This window comes from Suricata suricatta, chromosome 10 (genome assembly GCF_006229205.1).
Source record: "Suricata suricatta isolate VVHF042 chromosome 10, meerkat_22Aug2017_6uvM2_HiC, whole genome shotgun sequence".
Lineage (NCBI taxonomy): Eukaryota > Metazoa > Chordata > Mammalia > Carnivora > Herpestidae > Suricata > Suricata suricatta.
In genome coordinates, this window is record NC_043709.1 from 29,390,606 (window position 1) to 29,415,447 (window position 24,842).

Sequence of the window (24,842 nt, forward strand, 5' to 3'; positions counted from 1 at the left end):
GGAAAGTAAGGACCTCAGACCCCCCCTTACCCACTGGGTGGACCCAGGAGCTGCCCATGCGCCAAGCCAATCTGAAATCGTGTTTGTTTCTGTCTCCCTCCATTGGGCTAGAAGTTCCTCAAAGGCAAGGACCTTGCCTGTCTGGTTTGCCAGTGCCTGGTATGGATCCGAGTGCTTGGCACTTAGAAAGTACTCAACAAATATAGAATGAAAGAATATATGGAGACGTTTCCCTATTTGGACGCTGGAGTGGCAACTGCCACAAAAACAAACAAATTTTATGAATCTCTTTTTTTCTTAAGTTTATTTATTTATTTATTTGAGAGAGAGAAGGGGCACATGTAGAGGAATGGCAGGGTGAGAGGGAGAGAGAGAAAGAATCTGAAGCAGGTTCCATGCCATCAGTGCGGAGCCCAATGCGGGGCTCGAACTCACCAACAGTGAGGTCATAACCGGAGCCAAAACCAAGAGTCAGACACTTAACTGACTGAGCCACCAGGTGCCACCCCCACCCCCCTCTGCCGGCCAAACAACCAAATTTTGAAAAGAAAAAATTTCAACAGATTGAGGAGGACTCTGGCAAATGTTTTAAGAACTTTCTCTCTTACGTACCCCTTCCCCCTATCTCCCTAAATTCCAAAACTCCATGAGGAGAAGGCTGGTTATTCCTAATTTAGGACACTTTTCAAACCAAAACTGAAAATAACTTCAAATGAATGTGACATCTTAGGGATACAAAATGACATTGCCAGGAGATGCTGCTTATAGGAAAGTAAAATACGGTCTCTTTTTCAGCTGCTGTCATGCAGGAACTGTGGTTCCAGAGGACTAAAATTGCTGCCGAATGAAGGAATGAAGATCTTCTGGGAAATGTAGGCTCCATTGTGGTTTGAAAAGGTTCCCACGCAGTGGTTTTTTTAAATGCCTATTGCCCTAACTGCAGTGGCTACTTTTCCATCTTGATCTGTTATATAATTATCACACGTTTGGCTCTGCCTCTTAGAAGACTGATTTAAACTTACCCATCTAGACCAGCACCACTGACCTTTTTTCTAGACTCTGTGAGGCTTATTGGAATTACTTTGGCAGAACGAGAGAAACTGGTGATCTCAACCAGATTAACCCCGGGCAAATGTGCTCCGGGGCTCCTTTGCCTTCCTAGTCTTGTGAGAATTGTCATTAAGCCTACACCTGGGATCTACATGGCTTGAGAACAATTGAACTTGGTACCTTAGTCACCGTAAGTAAGTGACTCCCCCACCTTCCAAATTTTGACCTTTCGTACTGGATATTGGAGCCTGTAGCATCTGAGAAGTTATGTTAGTCTGAATTCTGTGATGGAGATAACAGATGCGAAGTCTGGATACCTTAAAAAAACGAATGAATTTATTAGGATAGAGAGTAGCTCACAGAACAGGAGAGGCTGAGAATCTGCTGCTTAAAGCGTAAGAGAACCTTCAGGAATTCAGGTGTTAGGAATAAGGGGGTCTTCTTTGGCCATTGCTATCAGAGTAAATAACTGGGGATCATTCTGAGTTTTTGCGTCACTTCTCTTGACATCAAACTTCCAGGTTAAGAGCATCTGACAGACTTTCAATCATGTCTCTATCCTCTCCTTGACCGGGTTAAGGGAAGGCACAATTACCATGATTGATAATTGTTTCTCAATAGTATCAGGGAAAAGTGATTCTCCAAAGAAAAATCAAGCCTGTCTGGTCGGGCTACTATGGCTCTGTGGCTCTCCTTTGGCAAGGAAGCGGGGGGTGTTATGGGAGAGGTGTGGAGGTGGGTTATACTATTTCTAGCTCCCTGTCTTCCAGTTCTACCTCATATCTTCTCTCCTCCAGACCGTGAATTAGCATTCCCACACTAGGCATGCCCACACTGGGCCAGCATACACCCCTCCTCAGGCACAATCTGTGATGTGTGAGCAGCTTAGAATTTCGGAGAAAAAGAGAAATGGGCAAGAGGAGGGATATCAGAGACGGAAGTGGGTATCACGCCCTCCTTTTGAGTTATTGATTTTATTTCTCCTCAGGCCAATCCATGTTTTTTAACAAAAATTAATTTCAGAGAAACCCAAATTATATTTCAACTGCAGTACCTTGAATTTTTATTTGTGATTTCTTAAATGAGAACAGAAAACAAAAGTACAGTCATAGTCAAAGATGTTTCTTTCATTCCTTTTTCTACAACTGACCTCTATCATTTTTTATTACATTATATAATTAGTTATACCACACGTAATTGAACATGTTCTTTTATTGATGAGATAAACCAGAAAAAGGAGCAGGCCAGAGGAATGGAAAATAGTTATTGAGCAGAGCTCCTCATTGACCTCCCCCGCCCCCAGCCCTCAGGCAACTAGCTCGTTCGAATGCTTGCTGTCTCTCTAATCTTGCCTCGGGGTTTCCATATAAGTGGCCTCCCTGCTGATAGTAGCTAGCTGGTTGTGACAGCTAAGACCAGGACTTCATCCCAGTGCATCCTGGAATGGAACAAAACAATGCCCCCCACGAGAGAAGAAATCCCTTCCAGTGCGATGCCCGTGCAGGTTCTGGTTTGGGGAATATCTACTCCTGTTGTTGTATTAGAAATATATATGGGCTGTTTGTCCCTTAGGCCCACTCTTTAACATTTTTTATTTATTTATTTTTTTAAGTTCATTTATTTTAAGAGAGAGAGAGAGAGAGAGAGAGAGAGAGAGAGAACATAAGCAGGGTAGGGGCAGAGAAAGAAGGGAAGAGAGAATCCCAAGCACGCTCCACACTGTCCGTGTGTAATCTCAGGAACCGTGAGACCATAACCCAAACCCAAACCGAGAGTCAGATGCTTAATCGACTGAGCCGCTCAGGCACCCCTCTTTAATGGTTTTTTAAACTTTAGTATGTTTTAGAGTTCAGCAAAAAGTTAATACTCGAGTTTGATTCATGTTAGAGCAAATCATTACGTTCATTCTGCTTTTCTCTCTTTTTCCTTTCTGTTCAAATTACCTACTCTAGCCCTGCAAATTTCTCTCATGCCTCTGTCATTGTAAGTCACCAAAGCAGAATGGAGCTGATGTTCACTGAACACCTGTCACATGACAAGCATTTTGACAAGTGTTTTTGCATATATTATTTCATTTACACTTGTAGTATCTGCAGGGGACATATGTGTAATCCAAGATCCAGAACAGTTAAAAAAAAGTATCCAGGGTCACAAAACTAGTAACTGATGGGTTCATATTGGAACCTACATCTGTTTAATTTCAAAACACATTCTTTCCATTCATTCTGTCAAGTGAAATAGTTAGATATCAGCTCATCAAGCATTAGTATGCATCCCAGGAACAAATGCATGTTAGGAGTTTCTGAAGACCAAATGGTGATTTAAAAAAAAAAGGTAGATGAAAAGATAGCAGAAAAAAGCTTGTATTTGACGTGTCTCTTGGTTCTCTCTCTCTCTCTTTGGGAGTGCACAGAAGGTGAGTGGACTCAGTGCTACTATGTTCAGCTTTGAGCAGGTTAGTTCAGGAAGAAGGACCACTGAAGGCTGGGGACTATAAAGTAAACTCAGAAGCTTAGACACTAGATAAAACAAAATTTTGATTTAAACAGACTTTGATTCATTCTTTCAGACAATGAATATTTATTGGATGTGTCTTGAGGGGCTGGGCATACAAAGATAAATAAGACATGGTTCTTCTTTCAATGACTTCAGTGTCTGTTGGGAAAGAGAGATAAGTCAATAAGCTATCAGACTACAACAGGATTATACACACACACATATATATACACACACATACACACACATATATGTGTATATATATATATATATATTTCTATTGTACTTGGGTGCCCCTTCTATAATCAACATATCATGGGCACATGCTAATTTTTGATCATTATCTACTCCATTTTTATTTCCTTTTCAAGAGTTACCTCTCCCCTATTGGAAAGTGTAGGGACCCTGGTAACCAGGTGCCCTGAGCCCTCCACTCACAAATAAGTAGCCACCTGACCAACCTGGAACAACAGTCACTCTTTAGAATGAAAATCTTAAACAGAGGATAGAAAGCTAGAAAAAAATTCCCCAGAAATGATGGAAGATCATTTATTCTGGGGCAGGGCACTGACAACACTATTGAATAGCTCCTAGATCTAGCTCATTCCTGTCTCCACCAGTTTCTATCAATTTCGGAGTCTTCTGGTCTATCTTAATGGTTGACAGAAATACTCCCAATAAATTTCCATTATGAAACAATAAAAGATCCCCTTAATAAGATATGGGTTGTGGGGGAAGATGGGAAGCAGGAAGACCAGTGAGGAGGTTATTCAGGTGAACAATGAGAAGAGACTGAACTCAGTGGATGGAGAAATGGAGAAGGGAAGATGGATTCCAGACACAGAGGAGACAGAGCTAGTTGGACTTGATGACAACCAGATGCAGAAAGCCAGGAATATGAAGAGAAAGATGAGGCGTTTTCAGGGAAGCAGAGTAGGACAGCTCCCCTGGCCTCTTTTCTGTTGGTCTAGAGGGTATGTTTTGACTTGGCCTTGGTTTTGGAAGCATTTTCTTCCTTGCTAAGGCTGCCTTCTTCCCACCCCACCCTCCCAGCCCTGGGATGAACATCATTTCCTCCTAAAAAAATCATTCCCATTATCTAGAAATCTTGGCAGGGACACAAAATTCTTATCTGCTAAGCCTCAGAGGTACGTGTTCAGTAGATTCTTAGAAGCAGTCCTGGACAGCACATCGTGGTCCAACATCAACAAGCAAACTCTGATGATGACTGTATGTCACGAGCATACTTACTACATTTGTGATCCCATTTACATTCTCACCTACACACCCACAGCCCACGCGGTTCACACAGCCTCGCCGACAGGGATTCCCAGGGTACTCTGTGCTTACAGGCCTTGCTACAGAGGAAAAGTGTTCAAGTACTTGTGGTCATGTGGGAAGAACCCAACAACACTTGGGTGTGCAGCATTGGACTTGATGGACGGTCCTTTCCCTTTGAAAGGACAAGCAGACAACAACCTTTGGGAGTCCATGCCCTCTCTGCCTGCCTGTCCTTTGTACCAGTCTTTTGAACCAGCAAATACAGTGACACCCATAACTACAACCTCTTATCTGCAGGAAAATATGCCAATAGGGAAGTTGTGCAAGACACTAAACAAACTTCTACAAGAACTAAGGACTTCATCCTCCCTAGAAAGCTCTCAAACCCTGGGTTGGAGTGGGTGGGGGGAACTCATTTTTGAGATGGAAAAGATAAATTGATAATAGCTCTAGTTGGATCTTTCTCTAGTTTCTCTTATTGGAAGATACCTACGAACCTGAGAATCTTAATGTTTGTTTGTTTGTTTGTTTTTTGAGAGAGAGCCGAGCATGAGCAGGGGAGCAGGGGAGGGGCAACGAGAGATGGAGACACAGAATCTGAAGCAGGCTCCAAGCTCCGAGCTGTCAGCACAGAGCCTGAAGTGGGGCTCGAACTCACAGACCGTGAGATCATGAGCTGAGCTGAAGTTGGACCCCCAACTGAGCCACCCAGGCGCCCCTGAACCTGAGTATCTTAAAACAAAACAAAACAAGAAAGAGGTAACTAACATTTTCACAAACATATGAGTGGTACTTGAAATATCCCATTATTTTCTAGGCAGTCTTCTGAGAAATAAAAGCAAGGTATGGCTGTGTTCTAGTAACTTTTGGAATCCCATCAAAACCATATTATTGAATAACTCCCATATTTAATGCTGTCTAAGTAAACAATATGCTACAGCTACTCAGATTGTAAAGGAAATCTTGATGGGTGATAGAAGGAAAAAGAAAAACGTCTCATGTACCATTTATGCTCTAAAGCAATTTCTGCTGGATGATTAAATTATTGTATTTGTTACAGCTTCATCACCTGTATTTCATTTCAAATAAATGTTCTTCAGCCTCTGTGCCAACAAAGCACATTTGATGGAAATGCCTCAAAATCAGTTTATACTGCTTCACCAGTTTTTATGCATTTTAAATTTAAGGAAACAACAATTAGGATATTTTCAATGATGAAAAGAACTCCATTAAGCTGCCACAAATGTCAAAAGTTCCTGGCTCTGCTAACACTTATGTAATTGTTCTGGAAACCCCACGCACCGGAATAGACCTACAACACTAGGCATGACTCACCGAATATTTCTATGCACATAGAAATTTAGAGCATCTCTCTAAAATGCTCTCCAGTTGGGATTTATTTTTTCAAAGAAAAAAATATAGACAAAACATGGTACATTAAATCCAAAAGTTCTTTCTGTAATTTTTTGGAAAGTACTGCCTCAGATGAGAGCATTAGAAGATGCTGCTGTTGTAACTAATAAAGTAGCCAGATGGGCTAGTGTTAGAACAGGTTGAAACTTTGAAATTCTTCCTGAAAAAAAAAAAAAAAGAAAAACAACAACCAAAAAGCAGAGAATGTGTGGGTTCTCAAATTTCCAAATGGTCCTCATTTCCTCTTGTGACTTTATTCCCAACTTTGTTTTCTAAAAGTTATGGCTGGCAGCATATGACTGGTGTCCTAATCTCCTGAGCAATGTCAAGGAAAATGGTACCTGCCATAAAATGCTAATCAATACAAGCAGGCCTGGGCCCACAGAACCAAGGCTCCTTGGTAGCATATGTTCTAATAATCTTTTTTAATGTTTATTTATTTTTGAGAGAGAGACAGAATGTGAGCAGGGGAGGGGCAGAAAGTGGGAGACACAGAATCTGAAGCAGGCCCCAGGGTCTGAGCTGTTAGCACAGAGCCCAGTGCAAGGCTAGAACTCACGAACTGCGATGTGAGATCATGACCTGAGCCAAAGTTGGATGCTCAACCGACTGAGCCACCCAGATGCCCCTATTCTAATAGTTTTTATTGGACACCTGGTGTAAGTCCAAATTCTTGTGGGGAATTTACAAGAGCTTACAGCAGACCTGTATCCTAAAAAGTGTTTGTTTGGTGGTACTTTTAATACCAATGGAATACATTTTTCATCAGCGATAGTCGTGAATTAGGATAGCCAGTTTTGTTGACATGAAGGTCTCGAGGGCAGTGCTGCCAGGCAGTGGATACAGACTGTGGGTGGGAGTTTTTGTTTAGGTGGTAAAGAGATGGTTCAGCCATTTGCAGGCCACCCTGGTTCCCCCGGAGGAGGGTGAAGAGGAGAAATCTGGCAGGCAATAACCACCAGTGGACCAGACGGGCTGGAGTGAGCCCCACTGCCAATGACAGGGCTTGAGAGGAAACCCAAGCTCTGGGGAGGGCCAAAGAGAAAAGGCAAGATTCCATTTTTAGAGAAACTTAGAGGCACAACATGGAGGAAAGAAAAAGACTAATGCAGTTACTAGAACCGGAGTAGCAGGTAGAGCCTGTCAGGAGGAGTAAAGTGAACATCTCCCAGCTGGAAGGGGAAGCAGGAACTCAGGACAGAATCCATAGCCCAGCTGATCAGATAAGGAGGTCGGTGAACTACTTGTATTTCCTCCGCCTGAGAGCAGACCTGGGCTGGCACCTGGGCTCGGGCTTATCTGAGGTGGGGCTCTGTGGTCCCAGCCGGAGGTCAAGCCTGAATTCAGGACCAGGTGCCATGCAGATGGCAGGACACCACCCACACCGAAGTCCTCCATGGCTCCAGCCCTTTCTGTTTTCACAACTTCATTCCCGTCTCTTTTTTGTTTTGTTTTGCTTTGTTTTGGACTTGTAAGATCTACTCTCTCAGCAACTTTTAAATATTTATTTGTTTTAATGTTTATTTTTATGAGCGAGAGAGATCATGAGTGTGAGCAATGGGGGAGGGGCAGAGAGGGGAGGAGACAGAATTTGACGCAGGCTCTGCGCTGAGAGCAGAGAGCCCGATGTGGGGCTTGAACTCCGGAACAGTGAGATCATGACCTGAGCCGAAGCCGGATACTTAACCGGCTGAGCCACCCAGGTGCCCCTAACTATACAATACACTATTATGAAGTGTGGCCATCTCGTTGTCCCTCATCTCCCCATGACTGGAAGGTTGTACCATTTTGCAAGCTCTTTTTGTTCCCTGAAATTTGTAAGCCCAAACTCCCCAGGCTGCTCATCTTTCAGGATCCAGTTCAAAGAGCATCGTCTCTGTGAAGCCCTTCCTGGCTTCTCCAGGTTCCAGGAACACTTTATATAACTCTCTATTGTGACCCTTAATACACGTTGTCTTGTCCTGTTTTTCTTTACCAGTCTCTCTCCCAACTAGCCTTCGAATTTCGTGCCAAATGAGTCTTGGCATCTCCTGAGCCCAGCACAATGTAAGATCTCAATAAATATTTGATGATAAATAAATGGAGTGACTGAGTGAACAACTGTTTATTAAACGAAAATCGATCAATTGATAAATAAGGTAATGGATGAAGTACTTGTTAACAATGCCATATATTGACAAAAACTAGAAAACAATCACAGTAGCTGACATTTCTGTGCTGCTTGCTCACAGTCCCAGGCTCCTATGCCCAATCCTTCCCATAGATTATCTTACTTCATCTTTACAACAATCCAAGAGGTACATGCTGTTATAACACCCACTATACACTCCACAGATAAGAAAATGGAGGCATTATGCTAACATCTTTAAGAACTTGATCTGATCTAGGATCTGTATATTCTACTCAGCAGTAGCATTCCTCATTCCTTGGGACCCTCAGTTGCCACAGGGGATGTGGTGGCTCTTGGGGGTTGGGATGAAGGTGTCAGGCTCTGCCTGTCTCCCTCATTTTCCTCCATGCCTTACATTAACAAGGAGATTATGTCCCATGCACTTGTACTGGCAAGTCCCACGTGAAGTCCTTTCCTGATGGGGAAAGCCTCACTGGTATTGGCCAGAGATCCCTACTTCTCCTTTGAGTTCTTTACCTTGCCAGCTTTAAGGTGTAGGATGTGCCAGAAATTGAAGTGAAATGATAAGGCATTTTCCTTCATCTGATATGTGAGATCATGACCTGAGCCAAAGTTGGATGCTCAACCGACTGAGCCACTCGTATGTTCCTGTTCTGTTTTTATTGGACAACTGGCGTCCAATGTCTACCTTACTGTGAGGACCACACAAAGCACTTTACATATCTTACCCTCTTCTGTCTTCACCCTACCTTATAAAGTAGGTATCTTCATCCCTCAATATATATGTGAAATTCCCAGAGGTTTGGCAACCTGCCTAATGTCCTATAAGGTAGAAGCAGAACCAGGACTTGAACCTCCAGTTTGATGCGATTCAACCAATATCTATGGATCACCTCTTTTGGGACATGCCCATCCCTTTCCCACATAGCATGTTGCCACCAATACCCAAGGACTTGGCCATACTCACCTTCTCTGGCTATGGGTTAGAGCCTCCTTTTTTTTTTTTTTTTTTTTTTTTTTTTAAGATTCTTTATTTTGAGACAGAAAGAGAAAATGAGAGAGAGAAAGAATCCCAATCAGGCTCCTCCCTGCACGGAGCTCAACGAGGGACTCGATACCCTGAACCGGGAGATCATGGCCTGAGCTGAAATCAGGAGTCAGACGCTTGGCCGGCCGAGCTACCCAGGCACCCCGGTTAGGGTCTCCTTTACAGCATGGTGCGAAGGAAGCTTTTTGGTCTACCTATTTAGAAAGTCACAGTCTTCACTTCCGCAGTGCACAGACCAAAACTGGAACAACACAGAGAAGATTAGCATGGCCCCTGTGCGAGAAGGACTTGCAAATTCGTGATGCGTTCCATATTTATTTAAGGAGTGCACTTGTTACGATGAGCACTGGGTGTCGTGTGGAAGTGTTGAGTCACTATATTGTACACCTGAAACTAATATTACGCTGTATGTTAACTAACTGGAATTTAACTAAAAACCTTTAAAAGAAGTCACAGAGACCTAATTCACTCATGTAAAAGTAGAGAAAATTAGAGAGTGAAGCCAGGTATGATGATGGGTAAGATGAGCAGTGTCTCCAGTCAGAAAAGCCAAAATCTGGGGCACCTGGGTGGCTCAGTTGGTTGAGCCTCCAACTCTTGATCTCAGCTCAGCTCTTGATCTCAGGGTTTTGAGTTCAAGCCCCGCCTACTTAAAAAATTAAAAAAAAAAAGTCCAAAATCTTTCTCCTGACTTCTGCCATTCTCTTCTGCTCCTTGGCGGCTCTCGCACTTGTACTTTACATGCAGCCACGTTCGTTGACCTGCTCACGGCGGGTGGTGATGGATGGCCGGTTATGAACTGATGCAGCCGCAGGAGAAAGGAGACCCAGAGTCCACGCCCGCACTGCTTGCTTTGTGAGATTCCTGACTGCTTAATCGGCTCCACCTCATCCCAGGAGCTCCAGATTCCACTTTTCTTAATGACTTCCCCCTCCTTAAATGCCTACACAGTTATCTTTGAAGAAGGAGAAAAAGAATAGATGAATCATTTGCAGGAAACGGGGGGCAGAGACATGTGGTTGGAATGGCAGATGGCTGTGTGTGTGGGCATGTTGCTGTCTCTGTTGTTCCTTCCACCACCCTCTGGAAATGAATCCCTGGGAAGAGTACATTCATTCCAGGGTGGGGGCTGTGCCCGCTTTCAGGTGCTAACATGCAAACCCACATCCACACGATTCTTCTAGACATCTGAACTCCAGGGAAAGTAGAAAAGTCAGGCTGTGGCCCAGACCGGACAATTTATCCTCTCCTCCAAGTTTTGACATTAAACCTGCTAAAGATAAAGTGATAAACGACATGCAATTAGTGGCAGCAGAATTTCTCATACTGTCTTCTTTGTCCTGCAGGATATGAAGTAAGTACATAAATATTCTTTCTATGTCATAGAGCAAACTCCTGACCTCATAGGGGATTGGCAAATGCCTATAGGGAAGCCAGAGGGAGATTTACATTCAGATAAAACATGCATTAATCGGGAAAACACAAATTGTTCTTGGTGGGGCTTTTGGTGGTGGGGGCGTGAAAAGGACATAAAGATATTACAGTCTCAGGAACCAAGTGCCCATGTGTTGCTCCCCAAAGTTAGCTTCTTGCTGTGTGAATAGAGGTGACACCAACTGTGGTTGTTTCACTTGGATTACTGAAATATGCTTCGAGAATCCCGAGAATTCAACAGAACACACAGTTTGAAAACCTTTTCTCAGAAGGCTTCATTTAGGCTCTCCTGTTACTTCTCTATAAATTTCCAGATGTCTTCTGGATGTATGTGCTAGGGTGGGTCATTGGTATGTTATTTTTTAAATGTATGAAACCCAATTCATTGACAGATTTTCTTTCACTGATTTTTCCCAACTTCCATCACTGTCATCTGCTCTCCTCCCTACCCTAGATCTATACTGCAGTACCCTGCTGTGAGCACACAAATGTGCGCAAAGATCAGACCTTGTCACCTTTCTCCTTGATGCATTAGGGGTTTTGGTAAAATGCGTATCTAGAAGTTGAAATATATTTCTTAGCACAAGTTATATACTATTTGGAAACAAAGCATTGTGGCTTAAAAGCACTTTTTAAAATTATGAACACTCCTTCATTTTTTTTAATGTTTATTTTTGAGTGAGAAAGAGAGACAGAGACAGAACGTGAGCAGGGGAGGGGCAGAGAAAGAGGGAAACAGAATCTGAAGCAGGCTCCAGCTTCTGAGCCGTCAGCACAGAGCCCAACGCAGGGCTAGACCCACGAGCGGTGAGATCATGACCTGAGCTGAAGTCGGGCACCCGACCAACTGAGTCACCCAGGCGCCCCATGAATACTCCTTTAAAAATTAACTTTAGTAATAAAAATCAGCTGATTAAGAATGAGTAAACTCAGTCCAGGAACCGATCTGAATAACCATAAAAAGCATTTCATCAATTATAAATCTCATTAATAATAGATTTCCTGCCCCTATACTCATTATGATTTGATGACTCATTTATCTGAAAGTCATTCATCTGAACTGTCACAAAAGCACTAATTCTTGAATCCTAAAAACCTTTAAAATTGTACTTTTCATGATTTTAAAATACGACATTACTGAACTAATGTTTTGGGCTTCTCGAGGGTCTCCAGCCCCACCTGTTCTCTAGGCTTCCGCCTCGTCCTGAATGGGCAGACTCCTGGGGGTGGGAATTTGGTGAGACCACATCTCGCCTGGAGTGTCATGGGCTCCAGGACCCAGATCTGCCCTGTCGAGGCCAATCCCCTCCTGTGTCTTCAGGCGGCTCAGCACCATCTCCCTCCTGATGAGCCGCTTCGAGGTGACTCGTAGGACAGGCAAGTGGCTCGCACTCCTTAGTGAAGTTATTGCCAGTTCCTGACCATACCACCTGGTGTCTGCATTCCTTCCTTCCCTGCTTTCTCTCTCTTTCCCTCTCTTTTGAAGCCTTGGGATTGATTGTACCTTTCAACAGAGTCTTTCTAGATAATTTTACTAAGACAAGCTCTTTTAAAAATCACATCATATCTTCTATCTGACCTCCTGGCTAGAGTCTACTTTCTTTCCGGTAAGCATGATGAGTGGAGCTCTAGAATCCCTACTAAGGTCAACTAGAATATGCTTCCTAAATGTCATCTAACTTTCCTGGGAGATTTCTCTCACCTCAACAGGACTGGATCTAGTAGCTTCTGCCCAGCTTGGTGTGGGGAACCAGGACACCAGATAGTGGCTCTTCCTATATCCACCCTGCTATTTACAAACCTACTTCCTGATCTCCATCTTAGTATCTCTGATGCTTTCTTCTCCCTTCGTTGTGTCCTTACCTCCCATTTCACTTACAGCTAATGCCTGATGTACTTGTGAGAAAGCCAGTTCAAGGCAATATTCAAAATCCTTTTGATTCAGGATATTCTGTTTTGTGTGAAACATGTATCTTTTAATCAGCAGCTAAAGAGCATTAGCTGCCAAGAGCAATATGCTATTTGGGGGTTGTAAACAAGACACTTTGGTGTCACAAGTCTTTCCCGTACTGAGAAAGAGACGTAAGGGGACTTTTTCACTTCTCTGTTTAATGGGTCAGATAGTCTCCTCTCAGGGAAGGAAGTGGGGGTGAGAATAAAAGCTTTTAGATATTTAGTTTTCTGCTTGGGCGGAAGGCAGGTCCTGGGAATGCTAGGAGAGCGTATTAAGGCTGTTACTTTAATGAGTGAAAATTCCTCAGAAGGTTTGCATAGATAATAATGGCTGAGGCAGAGCTGAAAACAAACAATCCTTCTGGGATTAAAACAAAACAAAAACCAGGGCTCTTTGACCCTGAGCAATTCTAAGGAGTGAGAGCAGTTTTAATTACAAGATGAGATTTACAATGAGTTGAGAAGGAAAAGTCAGGCATCAGTGAGTTTCGTATCAAAATGCGCCTTGGGATTATGGAGTGCCTCTACATGTTTTCTGTTTGAAACTAATGATTCGTTAATGGTATTTAAGTTCCGGGGTTATAATGAACTTAATATTATGGTTGAAAGTGAGGTATAAAAAATAAAATGGGATTTTAAATTTTACTTATTTATTTGGCAATCAAAAATGGGTAAAGAACATGAATAGTTCACAGGAAAAGAAATCCATACAGCTTAAAAAATTTTTTTTAAATGTTTTATTTATTTAGTCTTAACTCTCATTTTTTTAATAATAGTTTATTGTCAAATTGGTTTCCATATAACACCCAGTGCTTCTCCCCACAAGTGCCCGCCACCATGACCATCACCCCATCCCTTTCTCCCCCTCCCCTTTAGTCCATGGTTCGTTTTCAGTATTCAGTAGTCTCCCTTGATCTGTGTCCCTCACTCTTCCCCGCTCTTATTTTTGAGATAGAGAGAGACAGAGCATGAGCAGGGAGGGACAGAGAGAGAGGGAGACACAGAATCAGAGGAAGGCTCCAGGCTCTGAGCTGTCAGCATAGAGCCCTATGCAGGGCTTGAACCCACAAACGTGAGATCATGACCTGAGCCAAAGTCAGAGGCTTAACTGACTGAGCCACCCAGGCGCCCCAATCTGTACAGCTTCTAATTGTACAAAAAGATGCTCTACCTGACTCTTAATAAGAGAGATGCACTTTAAGGTTATCAGGAGATATTGATATTCATCTATGAGATCGGTAAAACATTTGAGAGCACTCTGTGTCAGCTAAGGTATGGGGAAATACATTACTGAATGAATGTCACCTTTAAAGACTGAAGCAGAGTGGGGTGCCTAGGTGGCTTGGTCAGAGGAGGGTCCGACTTTAGCCCAGGTCATGATCTCACGGTTTGTGAGTCTGAGCCTCACACTGGGCTTACTGCTGTCAGCACAGAGCACATTTCGAGTCCTGTCTTCCTCTTTTTCTGCCTCTTCCCCACTCATACTCTCTCAAAAAAAAAAAAAAACATTAAAAAATTTTAAAAACTGAAGCATAAATTACCAAATGGCTACATTATTAATAAAGGGATAAGTATTTATTACTTTCCCTTTATAACTGATTTTTTGTTACCAGCATAGCCATGTTTCTAGTTGTTTCCTTTGTAGTAATGGCATCTAAGGAGTAATGGAGGAGTATGTGTAAATGCAGACTGTGATACTGTGATATTTTAACTGCCCTTAAAATTTGATCGCATTTGTGTAAGGATTAAAAATTTTTGTTTTTCTGTAAGCTGTAGTCTCTCAATTTCTTTGTGACAAATTTTACCAGTAATTTTCCCAAGAAGTACATGTCAAGAGAGAACAAACGAATTAGAATAATTTATTGTCCCAGACCAAGTGTTTCATTAGAACTTACCATTTATTACTTAGGTGAACGTACCTCAGAAAGTACCATATATTCTCTTCTTTTTAGGTGGTCCTGACACGTCTCCTTACTAGATCACTCTGTGACCATGAGGTTGATATATATGAAGAGAAGTACTTTGGGTAGAAGAACAAGCACATCAGTCATCCAACATAACTGACTGACCCTTTGGATCTAGAACTTTGAATTGTCCTAAGAGCATGCTGAGTACTACCTTCGAGACATTCTTATGTCACAATTCCACCTGTTAGCTTTTTGAGGGGAGAGTGTTCCCATGTGACTTATCTTTTTATCTCTCAGAATATCTTGCACCAACTTGGCAGGTATATATTTTTTTAAGAGGTAGAAGACAAAGTGATTTTGGCAAAATGTAATGTATTTTCAGTTGGTAGTGCTTTCTGTGACACTTTTTCCAAAGAGAGAGAGAGGTTGGGTTTCCTCTGGGGCAATGATTTGGAGATCTCATTGTGGGCAAGGGCCAGGGAGCAGACGGAAAAGACATGACCAGGTGCCCTTTGCCATGAGGACAGACTCCAAGGCCCAAGAAAGTCTGAAAGCCTCATGCCCATCTCTTCACTTAAATGACTGTGTAGCTCCTTCTGCGAGTGTCCAATGCTCCCCACACACACTGCCACTACAGGAGTGACAGAAGGAATACTCCTTACACTTGTTTGTAAGGAAAAATGATGGGGCAACAGGACTTTTTTTTTTTTTTTCACAAAATCTCACTTTTGCAACCAAACATGTTGCAATGGCATTTTCATCCTAAAAGTGATGGACTCTTTTATCAGAAATGCCACTTCCTGGGTGGTAAGCACCCGAAACTTCTGCAGCAGGTTTTCTCTCCGGGGTGTGCTTCTGGTGCTTTCGCTGGGCTTTCTGCTTTTTTGTGGGGCTGGTATATTTATAACAATAAGTAAGGAGCAAAAGGCAGTTTCTCTCCTGGAGCGGAATTAAATCATTGGCATTTAGAATAACATTGCCCCCTCCTTCCTGGCTACAATTATAAGCATCTCACAGACCTCCCTATGAGAGGTAAGGTAAGTATTTTGTCATCTTCTATTAATAGGGAGGGATTCTGAGTCACAGAAGGGCTAAGAAATTTTTCTAGCCCCGGAAATAAAAGGAATAAAAACGACGCAAGATGATGAGCACGCTATTTTGGGAACAGGATGATTTGGGTGGTATAGCATCATTTTCCTGGACAATTGCAACTGCTTCCTAATTGGTTTTCCTGTCCCTGGTTTTTCTCTCCCCTGTAATCTACTCACCTCTTTGTTATCAGAATACGATTCTGAAATCATGTCACACCCTTGTATAAATATCTCTGATGACTTCTCACCGCCTAATGAAAAATTCCAAACTCCTTAGCATAGCACCCAAAGCCCATTTCCATCTGGCTTTACACTACTTTTCTTATGTTCTTTGCCATTCTGTGCCCTCTTTACAATTCTCATGCAAGACCATGGCTCCAAACCTTTGCTCATGCTGCCTGTCTGTCTTGCCTAAAGTGCCTTTCTTCTGTGCTCTGGGATGAGGGAAAAAGGAAATCTATGTATCCATGAGGATCTAACTTAGATATTGTTTTCTCTGGGATATTTTGCAACAACACCCAAGGTCCAGGAACCATTTTCTCCTCTTGCTTCCTTTCTGTTGCAATTACAGTATTTAATGTTACAGTCTAGCTACCTGGACACGAGTCTATTCTACTCAGTCCAATCTACTTTCTGTGACAGCAGGGTCTGAGTCTGACTGATCTCCACTCACCCCAGCAATCATTTCAGTTTCAGACACACAATGGGTGATCATTACACTTGCTGCTATTTTCAAGAAAAACCTTCTTTAGGGCAAATCCACAGGCAGTTCTGGGTACGGTTTCAGGACTTGGGAAAAGAAAATAGAGTGAATGCCAGTTCAAGAATGGAGCTTTCAGGGTGCCTGGGTGGCTCAGGCAGTTGAGCGTCTGACTTCAAGTCAAGTCATGACTTCACGGCTCTTGAGTGTGAGCCCCACGTCAGACTCTGTGTTGACAGCTCAGCTTCTGTGTTTCCCTCTCTCTACCCCTCCCCTGCTTGCACTCTGTCTCTCTGTCTCAAAAGTAAATAAACATTAAAAAAAAAATAAAGAATAGAGCTTCCAAGGACAAGCAGGTTAGTTATGTTTAACGTTGCATTCTTCTGTTATGAAGTTCTGATGTTTGTGGGTACAGCACGCTATTTGATTCCAAGTAACCACCCAAAGCATTTCCATACTTCCTGACTAGAGCTGACGGGTGAAAAGTCTGGCTGGCTGGGATATCATTCAGAGCTTTCCAAAGCCTGGCCCACCTGTGTGAGCCACTACCGGCTACTGGATAACAAAACAGTTGCCTAGGCCCCACTCTAGACATTCTGAATCAGAGTCCTTGAGTGAGAGGCCAGGCTGTGGACCACGAGCCAGTACCTCTAAGGGGTTTCTAAGCATTAGAGACTCACTGGTCTGGCTGGGAACCTCTCCACAGGCAAGGGGATGTGGGGGCAACAGGTGTTGTAAGTGAGTCGTTCTCACCGCAGGCTGCGTATGAGAATTCTGAGGAATTTTTGAGACCTATCAACATCTGGGACCCCTTTAATATCATTTAAATCAGAATGACTAGAGATGGGACTTGGGCACCTATGTTTTGTTTGTTTTTTTTTAAATTTTTTTAAAATGTTTTATTTATTTTTGATACAGAGAGAGACAGAGCATGAGAGGGGGAGGGGTAGAGAGAGGAGACACAGAACTGGAAGCAGGCTCCAGGCTCTGAGCTAGGTGTCAGCACAGAGCCTGAAGCGGGGCTCGAACCCACGAGTGTGAGATCTGACCTGAACCGAAGCCGGCTGCTTAACTGACTGAGCCACCCAGGCGCCCCGGGCACCTATGTTTTTTGAAACCTTTGCTTCTGAACCAGGTTGGTGGTAGAATAAATGTCAGATTCTTTTGACAAAAATCACAGGTCTCTAATGGTTAGAGCTCCTATTTACATGACGCTTCTCACCGCATTCAACCTCACTCTTGCTATGAAAGTAAATCCCATACTAAGTAAAAAGATACAGGTTTTAACAGGTAAGTACCATTATGCAAACCGTATGTGGCTGAGGAAAGGTCTTTCTCTCTGCCCTCAGTGCCCTGATTACCAGCACCTTGCATGAAAAAACCATCCTAAAGGAAAGGCGGCAGTGTTCAGTATTAAAACCAGCGAGTTTTGGGGCACCTGGGTGGCTCAGTCGGTTAAGCCTCCGACTTCAGCTCAGGTCAGATCTCACGTTCGTGGGTTCAAGCCCCGTGTCAGGCTCTGTGCTGACAGCTAGCTCAGAGCCTGGAGCCTGCTTCTGGTTCAGTGTCTCCTTCTCTCTGACCCTCCCTCCCTCTCTCATGCTCTCTCTCTGTATCAAAAATAAATAAAACATTAAAAAAAAGTTTAAAAAACTAAAATTTGTAAAAAAAATAAATTAAAAAAAACAGCGAGTTTTGAAATTTCATGGTGGCAAGATCGGGGGTGGGGGGGTGGGGCGTGGGAAGGAGTGTCACGGGGTCCAGGGCTGGAGGCTACATGGTTACACACATAGGTGGGCTGCACATGGAGGGTCCTATCACCCTTCCTCTGACAATCACCAATGTCAGCAATAGAAATACATATTGTTTAGAAATAACTTAAACATTTCTTCCTATAAAGTAAAACAAAAAGTGCTTGCGCGGCTCAGTCCATTAAACATCTAACTTGATTTCGGCTCAGGTCATGATCTCATGGTTTATGAGATTGAGCCCTGAGTTGGCTCTGTACGGACAGAGAAGAACTGCTTGGGATTCTCTCAATAACTAACTAACTAACTAACTAACTAACTAAATAAATAAATAAATAAGGGAAGGCTTTCCTCCTGGGAACTGGTTAGGCAAAAGATTGAGGAGAGGAAAGGGCGATATCAAGCATTTAGACTTTTGGCATTTGGGTAAAGAATCTGAAAGTTTTGGTAGGTCCAGAAAAACTTGATGGGAATTCACCAAAAGATGCACACTTGTCAGATATTTAACAAAAATAACCTTGGAATCATATACGTGTGCAAAAATTACTACAGAAACTGTGCTAAGTAACTGGTCTGTTTACTTAGAGCTAGGGGTATTTATATACGGTGTCCTCCGCATGGCACCCTTCTCCCACACATGGAAGGTTCCTTTCCATTCCACAGGACAGTGGCTCTCATACCTGGCTCTGATTCATCCCCTTTTTCTACCCCATCTGAAAAGCTCCTCTTGGGCAAGAAGTCAGAGGAAGGAAGAACTTCTAAGATGAGGTATCTTAGATGCAAGGAGGTCTTAAAAGCTGGAAGACCCAGTATATAAATGGATGCTCCCATTACAGACGGAGAACCAGATCACTGAGAGGTGGTGGCTTTATTGCTTGTGCCAGTAAACTCTCAAGTCCCCTCTTGAAGAACATGTAGTCAGCAGAACTGGCCTGAGGGGGCAGCGATGGGGGTGGGAAGGACCCTTCAGCAGGCAAAGTCCTAGACAGCTGGGAAATCCCTCTGAAGCAAGCAGCCACCTCAATGTCACCAATTTATCCAGGTCCTGACACACTGAGAAACTGTAATTTCAGGGCTGCATGTATTGCTAAGAGGGAGTAGTAAAGCAACGGACTCTTCCTCTAAAACTTTATGTTTCAAAATCTTGTATGGATAGTTTTTCTATTCCTGAGAACAAACTGACAGTGTAGGGTCCACTATATAATCCCCATTCAGCAAGGTCAGTAAACATTTATTAAGAACTGTGGGTGGGAGGGGTGGGGGGGGAACACCTAGGTTGCTCTGTTGGTTAAGAGACCAACATCAGCTCAGGTCATGATCTCACAGTTTGTGAGTTTGAGCCCCGCATCGGGCTCACTACTTACTGTCAGTGCTGAGCCCCCTTCAGATGCTCTGACCCCACTTTCTCTCTGCCCTTCCTCCCCCCTCTCTAAAAGAAAAAAGAGAGAGATAAAAAAAAGAACTGTCTGTGTGTGTGAATAATAAAGATAGGTAACTGTCAATGGATTATTCTTGTTTCAGGACTGTGCCTACCCTTTTACAAAGAGAAATCATTTATTATAATAGCTCTGTAATATAGTACCCACAGTTTTACAGATGAGGACACTGAGGCACAAGGAGATATAAGATTTCCCTGAGAGTCACATGATTAGAAAATTTGTGAGTCAGGATTAGAATCCAGGTTGGTCTCAGAGTTCTGGAGTCACTCCAAAACTCCCAGTCTTGACAAGCAAAATAAAATTTAACAAGTTATATAGAAGTTGCCATCTTATAACAGGTTGAATTCACAACAGGCTGCATGGAGTCATGCGTTAGGACTATACCTATAAAGCAGGGAGCAAAACGTACTTACTAGAGAGGTTTCCAGGAGACTGAAGTACGTTTGGATTCTAGCCTTCCCCATTAATAAAACTATAGTTTTAGTTGACATTTGAGTCCAGCCTTCCCCATAATAAAACTATAGTAATGGTGTATCTGCTTGGCAGAATATCATGGAAGTAGTTAGATTTAATGTATATAAAGCTTGATGTAGAATAGATTGTAGCCATTATGTTGTTGGCGTTTGTTCACAGTATATCCAAATATAACTTTCGTAATTAACTCCCCTAATGCCTAAAGCAGCATTGCTTAGACTGGAGTTTGGAGGCCCCTGGGGTTCCCTCAGTGTATTCTGGGTGATCTGCAAGTTCTGAAGTTAAACCAATTAAGCTAAATTATGCCTTGTATTGTGGACACACATAATCATTTCTACTGATCCTGAGGCAGAAAGGGGCTGACAGGAAATAGTACCTTCTTAGAAAAAGAATTAGTTCTCTTACACAACAGCTATCTGTATTCACACCTGAATAAATAAAGGAACACGAGATGTGGAGAAAAGTTGCCAGATGAACCATGGCCCACACAGGGAGGCACGAGGCAAACATTCTGCATGTAGCTGCAGCAAGGCTGATGCCCAGGAAGCATGGGTAATGCTCCAGGACGTAACCAGGAAGCTTCTGGCGAGACAACTACATAGTCCCTTGTCTTCCCTGAAGGCAGTGTAAGCCTAATTTCCCACTAAGGATATTGCTGGGCTTTGGAAACAATACAATGGGAAGCAAAGTGTCATTGTTCTTTCCCAAACAATAATGACAATAACAAAAAAACAGTAAGTAAACTTAGCTGTCCTCGGAGATGCCAAATTCCTGATGACTTCTTACATGTAAATATGCTTTTATAGTTCTTACTTTTTGAAATAATGGATACAAGAGAAGAATCAGTGAATGTTTTCCCACTAGAAGTGATGAAAGCATCTGAAAGAGGAAATCAACATTATTATCTTTAAGTGAATTTCCTTACTAGACTGTCTAGCTTCGGAAGAATATTCTAATATCTCTATGGGATCCTGAATGTAAATGAATGTACATTCCATAGGGCGATGGGAAACAAAAACATAAAAGAGCTGATGAAGACCATGATTTTTGAAAACTTAGCCTGACTGAGGCCAAGGTGTGAGTTCACGATGCTTTATATTTTCCTTTGGCTTTTGTCATTCTGGCAAGGTGCACAAGGGCCATCTCCTTTCGAGGAAAGCTCCAACCGCTCCCTGGATGTGTCCTTCTGGCCTACCTGCCAGTTGCTGTCTCACCTAGCCTGCCCTTCCCCCCACCTCCACCTTGTTTGGGAAAATCATTAGCTTGTGTTTAATAAGACCCTGCAGCCTCTCATCAAGGGGCAGGCTGACTGCAAACCAGGATCAGCAATCATGGTATTTTAATTTGGGGCTCGTATTTGAAACTCCCTTTGGTTTTCCCTACGCACGGTCCATCAGTGTGCAGAATGTGTGTTTCCTATTGTCAGTCCTGTGGGCCTCTTGTGTTCCGCACTTCCTGCTGTTCAGACATAACCTGTGGTCTTTGTGAGGCACCTGACAGGAGAGCTCAGCTTGAGTTTTGTGAACCCCAGATGCCCTTTAGGTCAGGCTGCATCAAACACATTTCTCAGCTGCAGTGAAATTCGGTTCTGAGGTCTAGCTGTTCAGAAAGCCACAGGCTGTCACTTTGAGGGCCTCCCTGGGACTTCTAAAAGTGAATCTTGATTATGCCACAAGACTACATTTTAAGTCAGACCTTCCAAAACATTCTCTCATTGACGGAAAACGGAACTATTTTCATATGATGTATGAATAAACGTTATTGTAGTCATAGAGAGATTACTCCAAGATTAAAGGTCAGGCTAACTCCAACTCCTCTGGGTCTAGTAAATTTTAAGTGTCCTCAAACACAGGAAAATTTCTGCAAAGTTGGAATGCTTCTCCATCAGGCAAGCAAACATTCATAAATAAGAGTTACTTTTAAGGGGCTTTCCAGGGGCAAACAATTGATGGAAGAATTCTAGCAGCAGTGCTGGTGCATTCACACAAATACATACATACAGAGAAATCAGGACGTGTAACTCTGCTTCTGCGCACTTCTGAGGAAGGGAAGACCTGCTTCGCGCTATGTCTGGAAACACCGTTCTCTGCACGTCAGTGATACTGTCAGCAGAGAAATGGGGCCTCCGGAAATAAGAAAGCCTGTGTTCCTTCCTGATGCTAGAATTCTTCTGAGAGCCCTTTTCCTGAGAGCCTGGGCAACAGGGCCAGGATGATGAGAATCAAGGCAAGATCACCAGCAACAGGGAGTCCGCTTTCTGCAAGAACGAGGCAGAGAGTTTTAAAAACATCATCTTTTGAATACTCACTTTGTGCCCTAAACTTTCTGGGTCTCTCTAATCCTCCGAGGCCTGTAACGAAGGTATAACCATTCCTAATTTTACACACTACTGAATTCCCTTCTTCATTTTTCTCCATAGCACTTTCACTTTCTAACACACCATAATTCTTTTGTTTATTGTCTGTCTTCAACAGAATATAAGCTTGGGGTGGGGGAAGGGTAGGTATTTTTGCCCACTTTATTCCCTGATTTCCTAGAGCCCAGAATAAAGGAGTGAATGAATCAATAAACAAATGAATGAATGAACGGATGAATGGAGGCCCAGACAGGCTAAGTGACTTTCTCCTGTCAAACTACCAGTGAGTGACAGAGCTAAGGTTTGAACACAGGCCCATGTGCTGTGCGCACACACTAGATTAGTAATTGCAGTTGTTAGGATTAAAATCTAGGACAAATTCGAAGGAAGAAACATATGCAGCATTTAGTGCATGGCTGACTAATGAAGAGGTGTGTCAAAGAAGATAACCAGATGTTAAAGGGCAGGGAAATAAGTAACTTTTGATCTTTGACATTGATGGGGGAGGGTACAACAGACTATGTGAAGCTGAAAAAGCCTAGTGGTCAAAATTCAAAACACAGAACTCAATCCTTCAAAGTTTGGCAGGCAGCAGCGCACTCCACCGTACCCTGCAAGAGGCGTCTGTGCTAATCCTTAATGGTCTGGCCTCAAAAGTCCTAACCCTACTGTTTCTTACTATGTGGCCTCCTGCAAATTCCTTAATTGCTGTGAATGGGGATGATTTACATGAGGTTTTGTGAAGACTGACCCAAATCATGCATGTGAACACAGAAATCAAGACCAAGCCTTCTGCGTAGTGAATGTGCAACTTACATGTTGTTTCTACTGTATCATTTTGGTGTAGCTGGAGAACAGCGTGTTTAACAGGGGACCAGTTAGGGAGAAGTTCGAAAGGTAGCTGGGAACTTTGTGTTAGCCATCTTAAAGTATTTTGACCCGGGTCTGTAACAGCACCTGCTTTGTTTGACAGCTGAATTGGGATGGATTAGACTGCCTAGGGCAGTTCCCCAGAAGGCTTTTCTGTAGACTACCAAATTCCAGGCGGGCTGTTAGGCAGGCCTCAAAGGGCATCTGGATGAAAAGGACTCAGACCATTGTGCAGTCTGGGAATTAAGAACGATAAAAACATCAACAGCCAATAGCACAGCAACATCATGCTAGGGCGCTTCACCCATTTAATCATCTCAGAGAGCCTATGAAGCGGGTATTTTTATTATCTTCATTCTGTCGCATGGAAGATGAGGTTTACAAGAGATGACTTAACCAAGGACACACGTTTAGGAAGTGATAGGGGCACAATTTTATCCCTGGCTGCAACCCTTGATGTCGCTCTTTCTAGAACCGAGTGGTCCGAATGTCATTTTCTAACAAGGGCCGAGAAGAACAGACATTCCGTTGCTGTAGGGTTCAGAAGCATGGGTCAGACCAAATGCGTCTATCTTCAGGTTTGAGAAGGGTTGTGAGTATCCTCCCAAAGTCATGTCCAGGCTCAGGTAGTGCACTTTTACAAACAGCGAAGTAACCACCGATTTCTCTCCCTGTCTCGTGTCGGAGACCCCGGGCTGAAAGATTTTGCGCTTCGCAGTTCCACTGGGGAGCGTCCTGCCTCGCCCCCAGGACCCAGTGACTGAACCTTTCTGGGGTGAGAATGGCTGTTACACGTGGGGGTGGATCAGAGGTTTCAACTGCAGCGCAGGCCTCCTCCAGCTGGAACCAGATGATACCCAGTGAAATATGGGAATTTTGTTCCAAAGCATGCCCAAAAAAGGCGCGGGGAGAGCGCGCGGCAACCCCCACCTTCGGTGAACACGCTCCTCCAGGGGCGGCTTGCTTGCAGCACAGCTCCAAAATTGGCAGCCTGGGCCTCTCAGCCGCCTTTTTTTAGCCTACATTCCCCAAACCATGGAAGAGGCGGGTGACTAAAAATGCAAATCGGTGCCGGGGCGTCAGCAAGCAGGCTCGTGGGTGCGGGACGTCAGGCTAGGGGAGACCCCGCGACCTCAGGTGCCCTCGGTTATAACGCGGTGGGCGCCGGGAGGGGCACTGGGGAGAGACGCTCCCCTCCAAGCCACTGCCCCCGCTTCCGCCTCCCGGGCCGCGGCGGGACTCTGCGCGGCCTCTTTTCCGCCGCGGGGTGGGGAGGGGAGGCCGGATTAGGGCCCGCTCTTTCCGGCCGCAGGGCCGCCCCGCCCCCAGCGCTGGGCCAGCCGCACACAGGTGGTTTTCCGCTCGGGAGGGGCAGGCCCCGGCACTTTTATATAACAATAGAGCTCCGCGCGCGGGACCTGCGCCGCGTCGCCGCCGCCGCGGCCGCCACC

The 24,842-nt window shown here is 43.7% G+C and overlaps 1 long non-coding RNA gene and 1 other non-coding gene across 2 annotated transcripts in view; one reads left to right on the forward strand and one right to left on the reverse strand.

The window, feature by feature from the left end:
* The first annotated feature begins 9,634 nt into the window (after positions 1 to 9,634).
* LOC115305802 lies at positions 9,635 to 9,737 on the forward strand. Its single transcript, XR_003915000.1, has one exon. It is a non-coding gene; the product is annotated as a U6 spliceosomal RNA (small nuclear RNA).
* A 13,939-nt stretch (positions 9,738 to 23,676) lies between these two features.
* LOC115304177 overlaps positions 23,677 to 24,842 on the reverse strand; it is a 2,971-nt gene continuing 1,805 nt past the window's right edge. Inside the window, exon 2 of the long non-coding RNA XR_003914332.1 lies at positions 23,677 to 24,443. This is a non-coding gene — a long non-coding RNA (uncharacterized LOC115304177). The remainder of the gene's footprint in view (positions 24,444 to 24,842) is intronic.